Source organism: Peromyscus maniculatus, chromosome 3 (assembly GCF_049852395.1).
Source record: "Peromyscus maniculatus bairdii isolate BWxNUB_F1_BW_parent chromosome 3, HU_Pman_BW_mat_3.1, whole genome shotgun sequence".
NCBI lineage: Eukaryota > Metazoa > Chordata > Mammalia > Rodentia > Cricetidae > Peromyscus > Peromyscus maniculatus.
Genome location: NC_134854.1, coordinates 22,267,402 through 22,276,760, shown reverse-complemented (window position 1 = coordinate 22,276,760; position 9,359 = coordinate 22,267,402).

The window sequence follows — 9,359 nt, the reverse complement described above, 5'->3', positions numbered from 1 at the left end:
AGGTTTTCGTCCATCCGTGTATCCATGTGCCTCTGATTAGGTATATTTATAGTATGATACTTTTCACTTTCAGAACAAGCTATTTGTCAGTCTATGTCTTGTGCCTGGTGCTTGACAGGTGCTGGGTGTCTGTGTAAATACCTCTATGCTGTCAAAATGCTGTTTGTAAACTGGAGTCTGCTGTAGCTCCTTATGTATGATTGAGGCACTTTCACGCTGGCATGTCTGTTGGTGTTGCCCATATTTGAGTCTTGTTTGTACAATAATTAAAGAAATGGGGATCATGAATTTGAAAGAGGGCAGGGGGAGGAAATACAGCAGAAGGCTCAAGGGAGTAAAGGGAAGAGAGAAATGATATATTTAAATTCAAAAGGAGGAAAAGTGGAGTGACACAGTGCAAGGCACAGCCTGAAAGTCACTGTTTTGTGCAATGTAGAGAACTAAGAGCAGGGCACAGCTTGATATCAACATGTAACAAAACTTAATTACACTTGTTACCAGAATTTAAGGGCAAAAGCTCTGACTCTACTCTGGCAGCCATGACAGGCTAGGTGTAGCCACTGAGGCCAGTATGTCAAGCACAAAGTCAAGTACTGGTGAAAATCACGGAAAGGACATTTAATACATGTACACCTTACGAAGAGCAAATGATAGAGAGGTGTAAGTGACATAAGTTGATCTCTGAGATCTGAATATTAACAAGTTTAAGAGGAAGATCTGGGGCAATGAGCAAGAGGTGGAAATTATAAATCAGTCCATATCAAATATGGCCTTGATCATTTTCAAAGCTCTGGTTTTGAAAGCTGCTGGAGAAGATGAGCAGGCTCTCAGATGATTATTCCTCTAGGGTACAGCCTCTCTTCCTGGACAACTGTCCTTTTCCTGGTGTGGTCTGTCCTGTGTAGTGCTACTGCCCCTGAAACCAACTGTAGAATTTTTGGTGCTCTGTATATTTTTTGGGGGGCTGGGGGAAGTGGAATAGGACACTATAGAGCTGACAGTATGATGTCCTGGTTACTCTCATCTTTTTGCCTTCAGCCTTGAAAAGGAATGAGATAGGTTAGGTATTAACAGTTTCTGGGTGGGTACTTTTCAGTGATTACTGTTTCTGTATGCAGGGGTAAGCAGGTGACCCCAAAGTGAAGGAAACAGATATAAAATGAAGGTGGATGTGCAACGCTTTATCCTGTTTTTTGTTTTGTTTTGTTTTGTTTTTTTATTTTCCTGTGGGCCCAACTGAGGAGTCAGCAATTTGCAGCAAAATCTGTTTGTAAGTGCTTATTATGTGCATATGAGAAAAATGAGTGCCTCTTCAAAATAAATTTTACATGATTATTAGGCTTATTAATTTTAGGGAAGCAGACAGCTGAAGGATCTGCTTATGTCCCTCTGTCATGCTCTAAAGTTGAAGGGAAAATCCTGTAGTGTGGTCATCTCTTTATGCAGAGGGGCTCAACTTTAATAGCATGAAACTCAAAGGAGCTTCAAACTTGTATTTCTGTCCCTACCAATGGTCACAATGAGAGTGCAGGCCAATCCTACCAGTACTTCAGAAACCAAAATGCCATTCCTCTCCCTCCGTCTCCATCCCTCCCCAGCTCAACCTCTGGGGCAGCCTGAGTTGCTATATACTTCACAGTGTAAGCTGGTAGCAAGGAGAGTGGTACCCACGGAATTTGAGTTGACCATGTTTGTGCTCCCCATTTCCTGCATTTGCTCCTATATCAATTCTTTTGCTACCCGATGCAGAGTTGGACTCCAAGGATGTCCTGTTGGTATGTCTGGACCAAAAGGCTTGGGTTTTGCCTGTTCAGGAACAATACTTGTCTCTCCTTAAGCTTGAACTCCTCCTTCTTAACACTCACCAGCTATTTCACAGACTCTGCTTTCTTTTCACTGTGCTACACAAGTCCTCATATTCTGTGGTAGCTGAAAGGCTATCTCCAAAGTAGGGGACTTCCTAATAGACTTGCAAGTTTGGAGACACAAATCACCAGCTTAAAGCATTGCAATCTGAGTATCTTCACTGACTGGGAAGCTGGCCATGGAAATGTGATATTTTCTTGTTCTTTTTGGAAAGGCATTTTCCAGAACAGTACCACAGCCTCTTTTTGAAAGAGTTACTTGGTGCCTGGAGTCTAAGCTATCTAACACTGTAGCATGTTTGTGTAAAGGAGGAGGGAAAGGTAGAAGGTCATGCTTTTGTGGTATGTTGACGGAGTGGAAAGCAACATTGTAAATGCATAATTGCACACTAGATCAGGGTTTTACTTTTTTTCCCCTTGTGAGTAGTCAGATAGGAAATATTTTAGCCTCTGCAAGCCTTTTGTAGTATGAAATCACGCTCTGGCAAAGTATAAGCCAGTGAAGGTGTCTGTGTGCTAATAGTACCGCCCGTCCTGGTAGAGTTGGGTTTACCCCACAACCGTAAGCCGAGATCTTCCAGAACCATCCTTTTTATACTACATGTTAGAACCCATGAGTGGTCGATTTAGTGGAATAAAACCAGTAGTGTGATTAAGTTCATCTCAGAGAAACTGAAATAATAAAAACAGAGAGTAGAAAGATATTTACCTGATAGAACTTGCATGTATAATTTATGTTTGAGTCCATACAAAGAGTTCATCTCTTATTGCAGATTCTAGTCAATAAATGTTTGCAGGCTATTGGGTAAGATTTAGGGCTGAAAGTCCAGCTTTTTCACAGTATATCCTAACTAGATTAATGTTGACCAAAGATAGGTCTGCCTGTTACTCCTGGGGTACCTCTTTAAGCTTTTTGAATGACCTGCCTAAGAGAATCTCTATTTAGCTGGAGGGGTTGAGCCATGCCAGAAAGTCCGATATAGAGTATCAACTTGATTTTCACAATGCCTGAAGAGTTTGGCCAGTGGACCCTGAAGCCCCAGCAGACTCTGACTAGCAAGGCTGGGGTGAGCTTCTCTTTTGGCCACACTCCATGTACATTGTGACACTTTGCTTCTGAGAGAAGAGGCTGTCCACCTTTTTCCTGGGAGAGAGCAGGTGGCAGCTTGTGCTTAGGTATTTCTTGGACTATGCCCCATGTATCCCTTTGCTTGGGAACTTTTTATTGGTATTCTTCAGTTTTAATAAACTGTAGCTTTGAATCTACAAAATCATTCGCTATGTTCCGAATCCTGTGAATTTGGGACTCTAAGGGTGCCTTGAGGGAAGGCTGAACTTGTAATTGGCATCAGAAGTAAAGTCAGTTTTGCAGACTGTGTACACTCGAACTTCTAAAATAGAGGAGGAAACCATGAGATGGTGACCTTTATAAAGGTCATGCAGCAAATTAATGGCAGAGCCACAATGAGATACAGGGCTTGTAGTCTCCATGTTTAAAGGTTTCTTCCTGCGTCTGTGCCTATTGGTGCTGCTCGCCAACATTTGCCCAGTGTATCTGACTGAGTGCCAAGGGCCCAGGACACATTAACTTACGTTAGCCTCACAAAGTCCTTACACAATTTGTGCAAGGATTATCTTCCTTTTATAATGACAAAACTGAGGCTTGAAGAACTTAAGTCAACTTTCCTGGGTATGAGTTTTAAATGACAAAGCAAGGATCTAAAGCTGGGGCTTTGATTCAACCTAGTCTTCCTGGATTCACCAATTGTATTATTTCCTATGGTACTGAATATTCTACTTTTGAAATAAGTAAATTTAATTTCTTTTATGCTACAGGGTACAGGCCTATTGGTATAGATAATGTGACAAACAGTCACATTAGGTCTTTTGTACATGATGTAGTCTTTGTTCCCCATTTGTTTTTCTTTGTCTCCTCCTCTTTTTGCTCTTCTTTCTCTTCCTCACCTCTCTTGCTTTGTCCTATTCTCATTCTTTATTTCCATCACCACCTTTATTATTACACAAAATGGTTAAACTAATCTCCACCCTGAATTTCCTTAAAACTGAGTTAATCCCCAATTTCTGTGAATGAACAGTTGGTTGGGTTTTTGTTAAATAGAATTTGTTATGTGCTCTTTCTAATTGCAACTTATTGCACCAAAAAGCATGAAAACATTCCTTATTTTGTTTTCCATCAGAGACTTTGGATAATGATATTTTGAATATTAAATCTGGAAACAGGAAAACAATGGAAAGTCAGTACGAGTATAATTTCTATTAGTATCATCTTCATAGACTTCAATCTGAAATCAAAAGGCATATTTGACTACATATTTCATCATTTATAGCATTTAAATTTTCTATATGGAACCTTTATTTTGACTGAAATTACTTATTTTCCTTTTTTTAAAGTCTTGATTATGTGTTATACATAAAGAGACTGACATTTACTGGGAGGAAAAGCATGTTTCCTTGCTATTCATTTGCTTTATCTTGAAATAGCTGGATTCTTGGGGATGAATAAGCCATAACTAATAGGTAATGTATAAAGCTGTGATTTTTTTTGTAATGTTTTGATTTCAATGCAAAGCCACACACATTAATTTGATACCAAGAAGGAAGTAGAATAAGGCGAGGTTCCTTCTGGGTTGTTTCTGCCTTAGTAATGAGAAAATTAAGCCTTAGGGTTCATGATTTTCCCAGGTCATACTTATAGTCAGGACTTCAAAATTCAAATGCAGTTCTTTCCTTCTGACACAATGTCCTAATGTTATAGGAAAGTTCCTCAGTGGGTATGATCATCTCCAAATGTATATTTTTCTTAAACCAAGCCTCGTTAAGTTACTATCCTTGGGTAAATGTGAGTTTAAGTGTCAGTTGACTTTCTGAAATACAATTTATAATCTATTGTGTACATACTTTCTCTAAAAATACACCTCTAATGTAATATACCTTTTATACACATTTTACTAGGGGAAAAATGAGTGGTGTGAATCCTCTACTTTAGGGGATACCGTGCCTGTGTCCCTTTCCAATTGGTCAGGTATTGTTTGGGGGCGTTAGTTTGGATAGTTGCTGTTTCACTGTTGTGATGGTTAATCTCAGTTGTAACTTATTGAAATCTGAATCACTTAGAGATGGGCCTCTGGGCACACCTGTCAGAGGTTATCTTGGCTAGGTTAACTGAGGTGGGAGGCCTGTCCACTGCGGATGGTACTGTTCCCTGAGCTTTCCTCGTGCGCTGCACCAGAAAGACAACGTGGGCTGAGTACAAGCTTCAACAACTCTGTTTCTTGGCTGTGGAGCAATGTGACCAGCTGCTTAAGTCCGTGCCTCTGTGACTGACCTGTCATGATGGACTGTGCCCTTGAACTGACTTATGATGATGGACTGCGCCCCTGAAATGACCTGTCATGATGGACTGTGCCCTTGAACTGACTTATGATGATGGACTGTGCCCTTGAACTGACATGTCATGATGGACTGTGCCCTTGAAATGACCTGTCATGATGGATTGTGCCCTTGAAATGACCTGTCATGATGGACTATGTCCTTGAACTGACCTGTCATGTTGGACTGTGCCCTTGAACTGAACTGAGTAGCAGAATTAGGTCTTCACTCTTAAATTGCTTTTGTCAGGGTATTTTATTTCAGATACTGGAAAAGAAACCAAAACAGTGGTGGTCAGGACCTGAGAGGATTTGAATCCACAGCCTGGTGTATCCTCTACAGTGCCAAAATCTCCCTCTCACTCTTTGGTAACCAATCTGACCCATCTCAACCATTTCTTTCCACTAAATTTTCTTATCTTCATAACAGAGGCTGCTGCTTCTTCACATACTTCACTTTATGAACTGAGCTGTTGAGTTGCAGCCTTTGCTTATGAACATTTGAAGTTCATGCTGTTGGCTTTGGCCATCTTTGCTTCTCTACTGATTGTGATGGTATTGTGTTCCCCAAAATATTGTGCACCCTAATAAACTTATCTGTGGTCAGAGACAGAACAGCCACTAGATACAAAGGCTAGAAAATGGTGGCACTGTAGTGGGTAGTGGGTAGCCATTCCAGCTTGGATCTGGAAGTTCCAACCCCCCATTGAGACCCCCATTGAGACTCTGGCAACTGTCACGCCTATGAGGCGGGGCCAGGGGAGGTGCCTGGAGACCGGAGAGCCGGATGGGCGAGTGCTCTCTCTGTGCCAGGACCCTGAATGGTGGAGGCAGACTGAGCAGAGCTCCAGAGAACACCGCTGGATTGCGATACACCTTCCCCAGACCCTGCAACCTACCTTTCCCTTTTTGTAAGTTGCCCACTAAATAAATCCTCCTTTTAACTAAGTGAAGTGGCCTTAATAATTTCACCAATATAACACTCCAAAGGTAGAAATCCCTCTGGATCTCTGTGAGTTCAAGGCCACATTGGAAACAGCCAAGCATAGTGACACATGCCTTTAATCCCAGAAAGCAAGCCTTTAATCCCAGGGAGTGGTGATAGAAAGCAGAAAGGTATATAAGGCATGAGGACCAGAAACTAGAAGCATTTGGCTGGTTAAGCTTTTAGCTGGTTAAGCTTCAGGCTTTCAAGCAGCAGTTCAGCTGAGAGCCATTGGGATGAGGACACAGAAGCTTCCAGTCTGAGGAAACAAGACCAGCTGAGAAGTTGGCCAGGTGAGGTTAGCTGTGGCTCGTTCTGGTTCTCTGATCTTCCAGTTCACCCCAATACCTGGCTCAGGTTTGATTTTATTAATAAGAACTTTTAAGATTCATGCTACAACTGATCATACCCACACTGAGCTCAGAGATTTCAGCTCTTCCTTGCTACTTATCCCATGTCAACGTGAAGGTCTCAAAAGATAATCCTTTTACAATTTAACCCTGAGTTTCTCAGTCTCCTTCAGTAACCAAGTAACTGGAATACTAGTTGTGCCTTGCCCACTGTTCTACCATGTTACATGACTGTAAGGTATCACCACACTAACATTTTCAGAGTTGATCAAAAGTTTGTACGAAATGACTAACTTTTGAATGTGACATCTGGGCTGTCATAAATAAAGATTGTAGTTACCCTGTAATATGGCTGAAAAGGAAATCTGAAGTGGATTCTGGGATATAGATAATATTTTGGCATTAGGTGGGGTCCTTGAAAACATAGTTATAAAATTATTTATGTTTAATTTTCTGATATTTATGTATTTGATGTCATTTAAAAGTATTATGACCTCATTTCTCCCTGTTTAGTTATTTAAAAGCCTTTTGAGGTTTTAACTTTGATTTCCCTTGTTAACGATAGGGTCAGCATCCTTTCTAACATTTTAGCCATTTGAATTCCCCAAAGTCAGTTTGTACTGTGTGTCCTAAGGTCCATGATAGAATCCTCTTTTAAACTGTGGGAGGAAGGGCACTAAGGAGTTTGGGAGATCACATGATAGGGGATTATGAGAATACAAGGAGTCACACAGGGTAGGAGGTCATTGCCTTGTCTCATTCCCATGTCATTTCTGTAGACTGATTAATGATGCACTTCCCTCTCATTCCAAGCCTGACAATTGTCAGGGGCCTGAACCCTGGTGCTCCAGGATGATTTATTTAAAGCATGACTTTTCTTTATCAATCATCAGAGCCAGAAGGTCAAAGACATTGCAGGCCTAGACCTGACCCTTTGCCAGGGGGAGCAGCACCTTGGTCAGAATGTAGAGTATGATGACAGCCACATCTTGCTTTATGATAAATTATTAACACAAATAACAAAATGGAATTAGTGTCTTTTTATATCTCTATATAGGCTACTGAGTTTCTTTCATCCTCCCTTCCTGTCTAGCTCTGTCAGCACTGGGTTGCCTTGAACTTCTTCTTTGATATGCCAAGCTTGCTAATTCCTAAACCTCCATTTTTTTGTTTCTCTTATACAAGTTTTGTTAGTCTCCCATTCTTTGGTCCTTCTATTTCTTCCAGTTTCTCCTCCATCTTCTTATTTCTTTGTAAGCACCATCCAACATGAACTGGTCAGCCATTTTAACTTAATATCACACTGTCATTCAGGACTCATGGGATCAACATTCCTAGAACCCTTCCTTTTCTAAATTCTATTTAAACCAACCCTCTACCCACTCTTACTACTGTTCTCATGTTATTCAACCTTGATTCCTCCATACTGTTTGCATAAGAAGTTTCTATATGTTACAAATAGTTTACATGATTTCTGTGAAAAAGAGCTTGTACAACAAAAGAAGAAATAGACTAGATTATCAGATGTCTCTGTCTACGGTAGGTGTGTATCTAATCTCCCAAACCATGCTATCCATTCCTGATACATGTTTCTCTTCCTCTATCTTCTACTGTTTCATTTCCTAATTATGGTTCATTTCTAATATAAGGCAATCAGCTGAAGTACTTTTATGTCTTCCCTATTCATCTAAATTGATAAAGCCATTTTTCTGAAGACAACTCTTTCCCTAAAATGAATTTAACACTTTCTGATATACACACTACCATTGTTTTTAATCTTAATTTATTTTCTTAAATAAACCATCCTTATTTTCTTAAATTTGTCAGTGATAAAAATGTATTTTCCTAAGAAGCAGGAATAAGACAAACTTCTTAGAAATCTAATCTCATATATTCATCTATAATGAATGTCTGCATTCAATTGTATAGATTCTCTCCATTTGAGGTAATTGGTGTCCCCTCTTTGTTTTATGATTTCACCTGGGACTCCATACCTCTCAGACTGCTTTACCTTGGCTTACACTGAAAGTTACCGTACCCCAGCCTTCATCTCAACTTTGCTCACTGAAGGTTTTCTCTAGCTATTGCCTCTTCCTCAGGAGCAAGTCCTTAGCATCCATTCCTTTCTGATTGCTGGCATTTGTTCTCTGATATTGAGTGGTGCTTTACTCTCTGGGGTACATTTCATGAACCTGCAGCCTTTCTTCCATCCTGTTCTCAGCTTCGTTTCCTTGTAGATCAACTCATGGCTAACAGATGGTCTTATACATATTTTGCAGCAACTCTTCCGTGATGCCTATCATGTACCATTTTTGCCTCAGCTTTTCATGCTCTCCATATACCTTCTCTCCATTTTGTAGGTCAAAATATATTGAATGTGAATCGCAAACCTTAAGTTGTGAAAGATAGCAAGATGATTAAGAACATTTCTACTTCTTTTGTCCTCATAGTCTAGTGGGAAAGATACCTATACAGATTATTTACAGAACTGGAAGGACATCTTCACTGGTTCTGGAGAGTAATATGCTGTTTTCTTTTCCATCCAATACATTTTGTAATGTCTTACACTATCATAGTATATGTATATAGAACCTCTTGATTTCACATTCATAGTTTTAATAAACCAAATATAAAAAAATGTAGTCAGATTTTGTATTATATTAATCTCATACAACATATATTTTTATGTTTAAACATTGGAGAAAAGGCTCCCTTCAATCCATTAACTATGAGTTTATTAAGCAAATTGGTTCAATCTTTTTGGTTAGCT